This window comes from Podarcis gaigeae (genome assembly GCF_964106915.1).
Source record: "Podarcis gaigeae genome assembly, chromosome: 2".
Classification (NCBI taxonomy): domain Eukaryota; kingdom Metazoa; phylum Chordata; class Lepidosauria; order Squamata; family Lacertidae; genus Podarcis; species Podarcis gaigeae.
In genome coordinates this window covers 37,486,082-37,499,000 of record NC_139679.1, presented here as the reverse complement: position 1 = coordinate 37,499,000, position 12,919 = coordinate 37,486,082, and positions in this window count along the sequence as shown.

The window sequence follows — 12,919 nt, the reverse complement described above, 5'->3', positions numbered from 1 at the left end:
CACTTGCAAGATCCTACTCCTATCAGTAGCGTCACCAGCATCTTGTGGCGAGCCATATAAAAGACTTGCATCCTATCTGACCTTGTTGGCAGGAATGAAGTTCCGTGCGATACTGACCTGTTCCTGTCTGATGAAAAACCGGCTGTGCTGTGGAAACCTATCCCGATTAAATGCACTGTCATGGCCGCTACTGTTTAACAAGGGAGCAGGAGAAATGAAGAACAAGAACAATGCAACAAACTAAAATACTAGAATTCAGCAGTGGCAGTGGCATTGCTTATAGCCATGTTTTAAAGGTATTCTCTAATTGAATGGTGCATCCTAAGAACTTGGGGAAAGGGGGAAACCGTCATCTGCGTGGGGGCCCTACTGCTACGCTTAACTATAAATCTGCTGCCTTCCTATGTTCTCCTGAAGGAGCTTTTTCCTTTCAAAACAGGAATGTCAGGCCACCATGACATGTTTACCCAGAATGCCTTGCTTGGCCCTCTGTGTGGTATAAGCAAGGGAAGCCAGGGTGAGCTTTCAGTCCGACACCTTACAGTTCAATAATCAAAAGTGCTGCTGAGCCTGATTGACAGGTAGAGTTGAAAAAATGAGAAGGAAGCAGTATGCCCTGCAAGAAGATGAGTGAGAAAAGGAGGGGGGCTAAGAAAGAGAGAGGGAGAGGATAAATGTGCAGCATGTATACAGGAAACCAGGCTTAGTCAGGATAAAAGGGTCACCAGGAGAAAGCACTTGGCTGAGGCGCCTGTAAACACAAGCTGACGGCTGCCAGCAACCCACTCATAAGAATGCACTTCCCATCCTTCCTCTCCCTAGAGTGGGGCATAACTATAGGGCTGTGTAAAATCTGTGAACAACAGGCCTTTAGTAACCCTCCAAATATTCTTAAAATCTTTAAAATGAAAGCATTCACCCTGTGGCATTGTTACCCTGCCATAGGTCACAACCACACTATATATTTAAAACACATCTCTCTCTCTAACCTACTGGAATTCTGGGAACTGTTTGGGTGCATGTACACCGTGCAAAAGAAAATATAAGGGGTTTTTTATATGTGTATTCAAAATAAAAATAAAAACTATGCATAGACACTCAGCAAATCTTACCAAGTGACGTGAGTTCATTGTCTCTCTTCAACCAGTCCAAGGGCTCCATAAAATTTTCTACAGGTTGCCGAACCGCCTTCCCCGAAACAAGGCAACTTGGAAAGAAGTGTGGTCTGCTTGCAGTTATTTATTATCTGTTTCATAAAATCTATACACCACTTGATTGTTTTGTTTTTTAAAAAAACACACCTCAGAGCAGTTTATAAAACTGCTTTTGCACGTGGGATTGCTCTGTGGTCAACCCACAAACTGCCTTCCCTCATGGGTCGCATGCTGGGAGTGGATTGGGCCAGAGGCATACATTGCTATGTTTCTATGAGCATACATTATAATTCTTGATGCTCTCAAGAGGGAAAGGGAAAGCAACAAATAAACACGATAACAACCAGCAGGAGAAGAAGCAAAAGCAATAAACAAACACAATAACAACCAGCATATTCTTTCTTCAGGCTCAGTAAAGTTTTTCGATCAAGGGCATGAGCGGAGGAATGCGACAACCCGTGACAGTTCAGGGAAAACAAAAATGAAGGGAATGTCTTGACATTGTCAAGAAACATGAAAGGCAGGTTCACAACGTGGCAGCTCTGGGCTTTGGGCTCCTTGTGTTTTCTTTTTAGTGCTTCTGAAGGAAAAAGAGAGATAAGTTGGAGGATGAGTAGATGAATTATTATTTGCTCAGATATAGAACCTGTACATTGGTGAGTGGGATGAAGGAAGGATTTTCAGTCCTGACTTCTCTAGCCACCTGCTTTCAGATGAGAACTAATGGCTCTTGGCTGCTCTTACATTGAGACTCGGGGCCTCCGGGCACCAAGGGTGCAATTGGTCCCGCAGAATGAACCACAACCCCCAGATTCCAGGTTTCGATCTTTAAAAAAGAGTAACTACCCATCATTTGTGGGGACGCGCGTGGCGCTGTGGGTAAAACCTCAGCGCTTAGGACTTGCTGATCGCATGGTCGGCAGTTCGAATCCCCGCGGCGGGGTGTGCTCCCGTCGTTCGGTCCCAGCACCTGCCAACCTAGCAGTTCGAAAGCACCCCCGGGTGCAAGTAGATAAATAGGGACCGCTTACCAGCGGGAAGGTAAACGGCGTTCCGTGTGCTGCGCTGGCTCGCCAGATGCAGCTTGTCACACTGGCCACGTGACCCGGAAGTGTCTGCGGACAGCGCTGGCTCCCGGCCTATAGAGTGAGATGAGCGCACAACCCTAGAGTCTGGCAAGACTGGCCCGTACAGGCAGGGGTTCCTTTACTTTTACCTTTTACCCATCATTTGTAGAACTATCTGGCATAGACTTATCATTGCTGTCTTTTGGAGCTCCAGAATTAATGATGTATAAAACGAACTATGGTGCTATTATGAAGCTGCAGAACTATATACAGCTAGTAGTGCTGCCCATAATTAAAACAGCCTGTTAACGAATCAGACATGCCTCTGAAGCTATAGCTGGATCCTGTGGCTGCAGGTAAGCCTTGTTCCTTCTCACCCAGAAACAGTGGCTTTGTTTATGGTGACCAGTCATCACGACCTTCAAGAATCCATCTGGCTTGATGTTCTGTGGGTCCCCAGATGTTGTTGGACTACAACTCCCATCATCCCTGAGCTTTGGCCTTGCTAGCTAGAGGTGATGGGAGTTGTAGTTCAACAACATCTGGGGACCCACAGGTTGAGAAAGGCTGATAAGTCATCCTGACTTTGGTATTCCAAGCACTTCTGGAAAGACCTGCATCTGCTAGGAAAGGAAATGGCTCCGGACTTTCATGAATGGAAGCAGGACCACCTCTCCATCACCCTGAATCAGACTGCAGTAATCAGACTGTTTCTGGACACCAGTTGCTACAAGCACAGAAGTGTTTGCTGAGGAACAGCTCCCAGCTCACTCTTGCACACACTGCTTCTTACACGCTGTTTTGTATCCTTCAGGGAAAGGCAAAAGCTCTGTTGCAGTAATAGTTTTTGGTAGGTAGCCCTCAGAGTAACTTTAGACTCTGGATTGAATAGTTTTTATGAAACAGAAAGTTCAGCTGATACAGTTACATTGCCTCTGACCAGGGGTAGGCTGAAAAAGGAAATAGACCTGCTGGTAACGTCTGTGAGAAGGAACAGCTTGGCATTAATTTTACCAAATTTTGAAGTAGTTCATAAGAACAGAATTGTAGAGTTGGAAGGGATCACAAGGGTCATCTAGTCCAACCCTCTGCAATGCAAGAATATTTGTGCCTAACGTGGGGCTCAAAGTCACAACTCTGAGATTAAGAGTCTCGTGCTCTACCAACTGAGTTAGAGTTGCCACATTTAACTGAGAAATTTCTATTCAACAAGCTAAATTGTTTTCTCCTCTAAAGGTCCACTTCAACAGCTAATTCCTCTTGGAAAGTTCATCGGGATGCTGTTCTCTTTAAAGCAAGATGCTCTTATATCAATCAATCAATCAATCAATCAATCAATCAATCAATCATTTATTTGTTGTATTTGACTAAAAGCCATTACAAATCAGTTACAAAACCAGCAAATCCAATAAAACCTATTAAGACATAGAATTATAGGTGGCTAAAATTGATGCTGTTCACTACATTACCCAGAGTCCTTCCTATAAAGATCCTTGTGGGAAATATCTGTCTTGACTTTAGCTGCTGGGAAAGTTTTGTTACATCAGATGTGTGCTGTTAACTTGTATGTGTTTTTGTATTGGCTGTCAGGAAATTAAGAACCAAATTTCTGACTCAACTCTGAATGTCTTTTTTCTTTATTACAGCTTACAGCTAAACAAATGAATACTACGGCTACTGCATTATCTTTGCCTCTTTATTTGTTGAAAGGCATTGATTGTTTTAATTCTAGACAGCAGATCTCTTGCAAATCACCCTTACCTCCACTACAAGTTGTTGGTGTGGAGGATCCAGTAACAATGCAAAGAGGGGTAAAAGATCCCTGGATGGTTCGGTCCAGTCAAAGGCGACTATGGGGTTGCGGTACTCATCTCGCTTTCAGGCCGAGGGAGCTGGTGTTGGTCCACAGACAGCTTTCCAGGTCATGTGGCCAGCATGACTAAACCACTACTGTACTGGTACACGGTGGACCGTGATGGAAGCCAGAGCACACAGAAACCTTTGCCTTCCTGCTGCAGCAGTACCTCTTTATCTACTTGCACTGGCGTGCTTTCGAACTGCTAGGTTGGCAGGAGCTGGGACAGAGCAACAGGAGCTCACCCTGTCATGGGGATTCAAAGCACCAACCTTCTGATCAGCAAGCCCAAGAGGCTCAGTGGTTTAGACCACAACGCCACCTGCATCCATGCAAAGAGGAGGAGAGTGGGAGCCATCTGATATCCCCCCAGCAGTCCTGTGATGCCACTAGATGAATTGCTAATAACCTTAGGAATGAATGATTGGTCTACCCACATGGCTCAATTTGCTCTTCCATGTTTTTTTATTAATTTTTTTTTGGGGGGGGGAATCCACTCTTTCTTTTCTGATATAAATCAGCCCCCTTTCACGTTCCCCCCTCACCTCTAAATCAGTCTCTTCTCCATAGTAACATTTTGCATCATCCCTTCCAGTATTCTCTCTCCCCGCACTATGCAACAACTTCCTCTCTTCCCAAATCAAAAGTGGCAGCTGTTTGATTTATAGGCTACCACTCTGAGATGGTTCTCAATCATTGTTTATCTGAAAAGCAAGACTATTAATGGAAAGCAGGAGAGTTCCAAAGCCCAGCACAGCAGGTGGAAGGGAAGAGGCAGCAGGAGGAAATGCTGGAGCCGGGAAAGGAGGGCGGAGGAGAAGCATGATGGATGGGGGGGATATTGGACGAGGCGATAAATGGATCCCAGAGTGGCCCGCCAGCAAGGCCATGGCCTGTTGCTCTGCTAAGAGACGTCTCTGGAGGCATGTTGAGTGGTTTTTCAGATCTCTTGTTTTCATAGCAATGCAGTGCTTTCCATATGCAGTATGAGGAGAAAGCAGGTAAGTTTTTGGAAGATATTTTTTAAAATAGAGAAAACGTTGCTTCTCTCCATATTTTTCTAAATCGCCACACATGCACACATACCTCACACAAAGTACAGTGGTACCTCGGGTTACAGTCTATTCAGGTTACAGAGTCCACTAACCCAGAAATAGTACCTCGGGTTAAGAACTTTGATTCAGGATGAGAACAGAAATCATGTGGTGGCAGCAGGAGGCCTCATTAGCTAAAGTGATACCTCAGGTTAAGAACAGTTTCAGGTTAAGGACGGACCTCCAGAATGCATTAAGTTCTTAACCCGAGGTACCACTGTATACTTAGTTTGGGATGATTTGGGTTCTTCTTCCTCTTTCATGTTCACTAATGCAACTCTGTTGGTGTCATGTCAATCAAATTTCTCCCAAGACAGGCCCATTTCTCCTTGTCACCAGGGAAGACTGGAATCTAAAGGAATCCTCATTTCTGCCCACTTCTCTATCTGCATTTATACAGCTCTCTTTGGCCGGGTTTAGCAAATTAGAAGTGACTTGAGTTAATTATGGAGTTACACAAACATCAGAAGGAATCAGTGGTTGAAAGTTTGAAGCAAGTTAAAGACAGTTTCAGTTAAGAGCTGTTTGCTTTGAAATGTCTGGGAATTTTTAAAAGGGGGGGTGGGGGGAGAGAATGGATGTGAATAATCCTCTCAGGAACAAAAGGTAAGGTCTCATTAAACAGTGGGGCATTGCATTTGAAAGCACAAGTCTGTATTTGCTACAGTTTGTGGAGGATGGAGAGCTGCAAGGGAACTTGCCTGAATTTCCAGTTGGGAATAATAATGTAGACAGAAGTAATAGAGTTTCCAGCAATGAATGGCCTTTGCCATGGCCAATATCTTTCTATTGTGTTACTCACAAAAGTATGTCTTGTTCAGCAAAAATCCCTGTAACTAGGATCGCTAGAACTTGCCATCCTACCTGTAACACTAATTCATTATTTTATCCCTGGAGGTTCTATCCCTTATATTCAGGAGCAGATTTAGGTTTGATGAGGCCCTAAGCTACTGAAGGTAACGGGGCCCTTTATATGTCCAGCTGTCCTTTGTCAACAACAAATTATCAGTTTTTTGTGTTGAATATATGCTATATGGTAATTTATGGACCTAACAGGTATCTAAAGCCATTTGCATATAACAAAATATGTATTTTATCAAAGTAATTGTTGAACTGAAATACAATTAAGAAGAAGTATATTAATAGTGAAATAATTATTAAGCTCTAACTTAAAATGATTTTTTATTCATAGCAAACTTAATAATACAAACACATTGCCATTTGGCAATAACAAAAGTTCCTTTAGAAACACAATTTACAAAGACTCATAATTTTGGGGGGGTCCCCAAAAGAGTGGGGCCCTAAGCTATAGTTTGTTTAGCTTATACTTAAATCCAGCACTGCTTATATTGTTTCCTGTTCAGGGTGGCTGAGAGATTAGTGATGAACTGCTGGCTTACATTAATTTTTCCTTTCCCCCTTTCTTACAGTATTTTACTCTTATGCTAAAATAATCCTTAAAGTAAATGTTTTGCTTCTAGGGGCGAAAGGTCCCGGTACTGCATATCTTTCAGTACCCCTGGAAAAAAGCACTGCTTAAAGGCCACACTAGCATATAGGACTCAGCTATACAGCTGCAAATAAAACGTTTTAAGTGTATTTTAAGTGCAATACACAATGTGACACTAGGTGGTGATGATGAGCCTGGTGGAAAATTCAATGTATTTTTTAAAACCCTTTTTTAAAAAAAGCATTTTCAGAACAGTTTTTATGTGTGTGTAGATTCCACCATAGTCAGCTTGCACTAGACAGCTTGGAACTGCAGTTGCATTGGTGCTGTTACTGGTGGTTTTTTTTGCACACAAACCCAAAAATTGGGAATGGTTGCCAACTAATGTATCTTAGCTGTACAAGGATTTGCACTTCCCTATTGGGATTTCCCCCACTCATCCCCCTGCATGTGCCCTCCCGAAATCCGGTCTAGATAGTTGGGAGACCCCCACAACAGATTTTAGAAGCATGTGGGGGGAGAAAGGGAAAGGAAAAGGACGTCCCCTTGGACTGATGGGATTACAGTGGATGCTCAGGTTGTGAATGTGATCCGTGTGGGAGGCACGTTCACAACCCACAGCTTTCGCAACCCGCAGTGCCATGTCTGTGCACATGTGGGTCGCAATTTGGCGCTTTTGCGCATGCGAAAAGTGCAATTTAGCGTTTCTGCGCATGCGCGATTGCCAAAACCCGGAAGTAACCTGTTCCGGTACTTCTGGATTCGGCGTGGTGTGCAACCTGAAAACGCGCAACCTGAAGTGTCTGTAACCCGAGATATGACTGTAGTTACTCAGCTCTACTTCAGATAGCCAGATGGAATGGCAGCGCAGAAAATACCAGAATGCAATGGATTAATTGTAACGATTGGATTTATCTATAAAAATGAAGGGCACTTCCAGATTGTCACTATTTTTGGATGAGATTCCATCACCTATTGGCAAACTCACGTTGCACGATTTTAGCTGATTGGGAGATCTTGCACAACAAACTAGCTCCCTCCTAAGATCAAACTTTTGCAAGACAGGAAAATGACCGACTTTTGCAAGACAGGAAAATGGAAAGTGGGGTGGCACCTGCTTTGATGCAATGTCATGTAATGTCCCCACAAGCAAATTAGAATTAATGCTCCAGCATTGTCTAATCTTCCTGCAAATCAATCAGGGTGAAGGCTCAGTAAACAGGTTGCATGGAAGCAACCTTGGTAGGAAAACAAAAGAGGGCAATGTCAAGAGAAATGGTCCATGTGGAAGAGAGGTAGTGTCACCCTTTGCTATATTGTGCACGTAGAAAACAAGTTTTCACAAGTATATCTGCTGCAAACCTGAACAGGCTTCCGTCAAGTGTCGTCATTTTAATGGAACAATAATCTTGTGAGAGTGGAAAGCTTGCTGTTAGGGTTTGCTGACAGCATCAAGATTTAAGGTAAGGTAAAGGGACCCCTGACCATTAGGTCCAGTCGTGGCCGACTCTGGAGTTGCGGCACTCATCTCGCTTTACTGGCCGAGGGAGCCGGCGTACAGCTTCCGGGTCATGTGGCCAGCATGACTAAGCCGCTTCTGGCGAACCAGAGCAGCGCACGGAAACACTGTTTACCTTCCCGCCGGAGCGGTACCTATTTATCTACTTGCACTTTGACATGCTTTCAAACTGCTAGGTTGGCAGGAGCAGGGACCGAGCAACGGGAGTTCACCCCGTCGCGAGGATTTGAACCGTCGACCTTCTGATCGGCAAGTCCTGGGCTCTGTGGTTTAAGCCACAGCGCCACCCGCATCCCTTATCTGTCTCCAAGATCAAGCATCAAGATTTAGAGGTTGTTAATCCTCATAGAAGGACTCCCACTTACATTCCAGGTTATTTCAGAGACCTCCTCTTGCCAACTAGTCAGGATTACTCTATGTGTACAGCTATGGTTTATGTGATTATTCATCCAAGGGATATGATTTTGGGTAAGTGAAAAGTTTATGACACAGCCGCAAGTAGGCCATGATGCATCACAAATGTGTCTGGTAAAACATGTGTCAGCAACTTGTTTCCAGTAATCCAAACAATCAAAAAGGAGACAGCCCAACAACCAAGCTAGGGAACCTGGAAATTATATTTACTCCCCCTGTCAATATATATTTTACCCTTCATTTGGAGTGCTGAAGTACTGGCAGAAACGGGACTTAGGCTGTATACTGGCAGCTTAATTGTCTTTCCAGTCTAGTATAGTCTACTCTAAGGAACCACATCTCTCCAAAAGGACAGAGGCATTTCACAGCATTTGTTCTCAGACAGCCTTTTAACTGAAGGTGCACAGGACTGACATTCTGCATGCAGTGCATGTGCTCTGCTACTGAGCTCCAGTCTCTCCTTGTATTAACAATAGCAAAGATGGACATCAAGGCTCATGCTTGGCATCCAGCTTCTAAAGGAACGACTCTGTTCATAAGTGGAAATTCCATTTGAAGGCAGGGCGATGAGCTAACTAAGAGGTGAAGAACCTGTGGCCTTCCAAACATTGTTGGACTCCAGTTCCCATCAGTCCCAAGGACAGTGGTCACAGATGATGGGAGTTGTAGTCCCATCTGTAAGTCCATACATGTGGCAGGGAGAAGGGTTTCAAGCGAGTTCTTATTGCTGCAATCACCAATTTCATTTGTAGGAAGCGAGAAGCTCCTTCCCTGTACCTAGGACTGGCAACCATCACATAACTTGGAGAGATTTGTTGTGATGGGTGTGATAACCTTTCATAACAACCAAGCTCGAAGATGTTCCTGGAACTGCATTTGGGTGGTGAGTTGGAAGGCCTTGGAGACAGATTGTTTAGTGAATGAAATAACCTCTGGATGACAGCTAGGAGCACTAGCCAGACAGGACACCCATGCTGTGTCTTAGCCTAGACAACTTGTGAGCCAAGTCACACACAGCGCTTGCACTCCAGGGCAGTGATCCCACATTTTCTTATTAATCTTAAAGACCATGGGCTGTTCCTGTTGGTGTCTCAAAATTAATGAAGACAAATCAGGCATGGCTTGAAGAGAGATAGTGGTGTGTGGATATACTCACCCTTCCTCTTTTACTTCACTGAAAATGAGGAGGCATCACACAGAGCTGAGATGAAATTACATGCAGTTTTCAAAATTCTAATTCTTAAGTTTTGAGTTGCGGAAGTATTTTGGTACAGTGGTACCTCGGGTTACATATGCTTCAGGTTACATACGCTTCAGGTTACAGACTCTGCTAACCCAGAAATAGTGCTTCAGGTTAAGAACTTTGCTTCAGGATGAGAACAGAAATCGTGTTCTCCCATGCAAACCTACCTCATTGAAATGAGCAGGATTTGCAAAAGAGCATAAACTGTGTTCTTATGCTCAGGGGCACCTGCTGTAGAGCTGCTCAGCACCTTTAGAAAAGTAAGTTTTTTTGCAGCCTAGGAAGGTCCTTGTTTCGGGTAACTTATATCTAGCAATCAGGGCCAGGGTCAAAGATCGGCAGAGTCAAGTATCTTCTGAAGGTCCACTACCTCAACAGGAACTTAGTCCTCTGGACCAGGTTCTGCTTCCTTCAGCTCGTTTACCTGCCTCTCACCCTAGCCCAGACCAAACTGGCCGTGAGGAAGAGCTCCCTGCTACCTTGCTGGCTCTCTTTTTAGCAACCAAGCAGGCAGTAGAAAGGAGGAGAAGGAGCCAACGATAATGGCAGTTCGGAGGTCAACACACTGACACAAGTGGCAAGGAGTGTCTCAGACCCTCCAAGTGTCCCTATTTTCCAGGGACATCCCAGATTTACAGAAGCCATCCCGGTTTCTGATTTGATCCCAGAATGTCCCGCTTTCCCTTAGGATGTCCCTATTTTCATCAGAGAATTGTTGGAGGGTATGGGGTTATCTGACCCCTAAGCCATCTGAAGGCAGACTTATATAGGGAAGGTTTTTTTAAAAATGTTTAATGTCTTATTATGTTTTTATATATGCTGGGAGTTTCCCAGAGTGGCAAGCCAGTCAGATGGGTGAGGTATTATTATTATTATTATTATTATTATTATTATTGAATAGGACATCCCTATTTTCATCAGAGAAATATTGGAGGGTATGGTGTATTGTCCATGGACCCTCCAAAGCCTAGAGCTGACACTGGCCCCCAATCTGGATCCATTCCTCGGATTCTACCAGAATCTTCTTGCCCCTCTTCTAGTCCCTCTTCTACTGGGAAGATCTCTGCCCAGTGGTACCTCGGGTTACATACGCTTCAGGTTATGTACACTTCAGGTTACAGACTCCGCTAACCCAGAAATAATACCTCGGGTTAAGAACTTTACCTCAGGATGAGAACAGAAATCGTGCTGCGGCAGAGAGATGCCCCATTAGCTAAAGTGGTACCTCAGGTTAAGAACAGTTTCAGGTTAAGAACAGACCTCCAGAACGAAATAAGTTCTTAACCGAGGTACCACTGTATTACTTAGTGGAATATGATCATCTCAGCTGTCCTGCCACTTCATTCCTGCCCTTTGGCTCTGGGTCCCAGTTCTCTCTCTGGCCCTTACCCTTCATCCGCATTCTGCCTTGTTTTGCTCCTGGCCTAAGATATTCCCTGATAAGCCCCTGCCAGGTTTCTGTGCTGTCCCCTCCACCCTCCTCAGAAGTCATTTCCTTTCCAGTTTTTCTAGTCTTGCCAGACTTCAGCAGCAGCCTCTCCCTCAGAGGCTTTGGGCTCCGTATAAGTACTGACCACTTCCAAAGCCACTTTACTTTTTACGGGAACTGAGGGAAATAGTTAGAGGCTGCCGAGGCCCAGGGCTGTGTCTCTCCAGCCATCCCCATAAATGAGAACAGATATAAACCTCACACTCTATTATATTTGCAAAGCATTTAGAGTTTCTCATTTAGTATAAACATTTTCATCTCCACTAGAGCATGAATAGCATTAAATGGGATAGTTAAAATGTTTGGGGCCAATCACGGTCCTGGTGTCATTTCAGCGGGCTTTCCACCAGGGGTGAATTTAATCTCTTTCGCAGCTCTGCCTCTTTCCCAAATGGAAATCTTGTGAACACTATTAATTATCTCTCAAAATCCCACCCCACCCCCCACCTTTGGATTCATGGGGCCAGATGGGTTTAAATATCAGAACTTTACACTAAATTCTAGGCCTGTAAGCATTCCTTTTTTCTTTCTCCTTTTGCATTTATTTTTTCTTCAGGAGATTTTTCATACATCAGAGGTAACAACGTACAGTGGTACCGAGGTCCGTTCTTAACCTGAAACACCACTTTAGCTAATGGGGCCTCCTGCTGCCGCCGCACCGCTGAAGCACGATTTCTGTTCTCATCCTGAAGCAAAGTTCTTAACCTGAAGCACTATTTCTGGGTTATTGGAGTCTGTAACCTGAAGCGTATGTAACCCGAGGTACCACTGTACAAGGCCTCCAGTCAGTGGCTGCTTTTCTTTGGTCCAGAGTGTCATGGAGTTGCAAAAAGCAAAGATGAGCTTTTGAAGCTTTGTGGCAACTTTTATTGAGAGTCAAGTGCAAAGGTATAGAGAGTTAGCCTCTGTCTTTTGTATACGGCCAGCTGGGAGGGCTAAGTGAGCACAACAATAAAACATTCAGAGCAGCATAAAGCAACCGGCACAATTTGTTTGTTTGTTTGTTTGTTTGTTGACAGTCCCCATCCTCATATAAACTATCAAGGTGGTGTATGACAACGGGCAACTACAATAAAACCTAGAGTACCATTAAAATAAAACAAAATAATCATTAGAAAGGCTGGCTAGTCAAGATAATTTAAACAGGCTGCCAAATCTGCTGGTGCCATGACTAGCCCAATTGGTCAAGGCAAAACCCCACCTTCAAAAATTTTCCTTTTGAAAAAGAAAGGCTGTTCTTCTCAGTCGGGATTTTTAAAAAGTCAGCCATTCTGAATGGGCTGTATTCAACACGGGATTAATGAGATTGTTCCGTTGGTGCAAGCATTTCTGCTTTCCCAATGGAACAAACTCCCCTCTTCTTAGTCCCCGGTGCACCATTCTGTGGGTTCTCCCAACCCTCCAGAGCAGAATTGGGGAGAGTGTGAGGCGATGTAGGGGGAGGAGAGGGGAGGAAAGCCCCATTGCACTAGTGGGAATCATTGTGGTGGCTTCTGCTTTTTCAACGTACAGCCCAGGATGCTGATTCTCTACCTATTAACTTTCCAAGTTGTTAAATAATGGTTGAATATTTACATTTTAGTCTGAAAGCTGTGGAGAAGCATATGCTAATTAAAGTAAGCAGCACTGTCTCT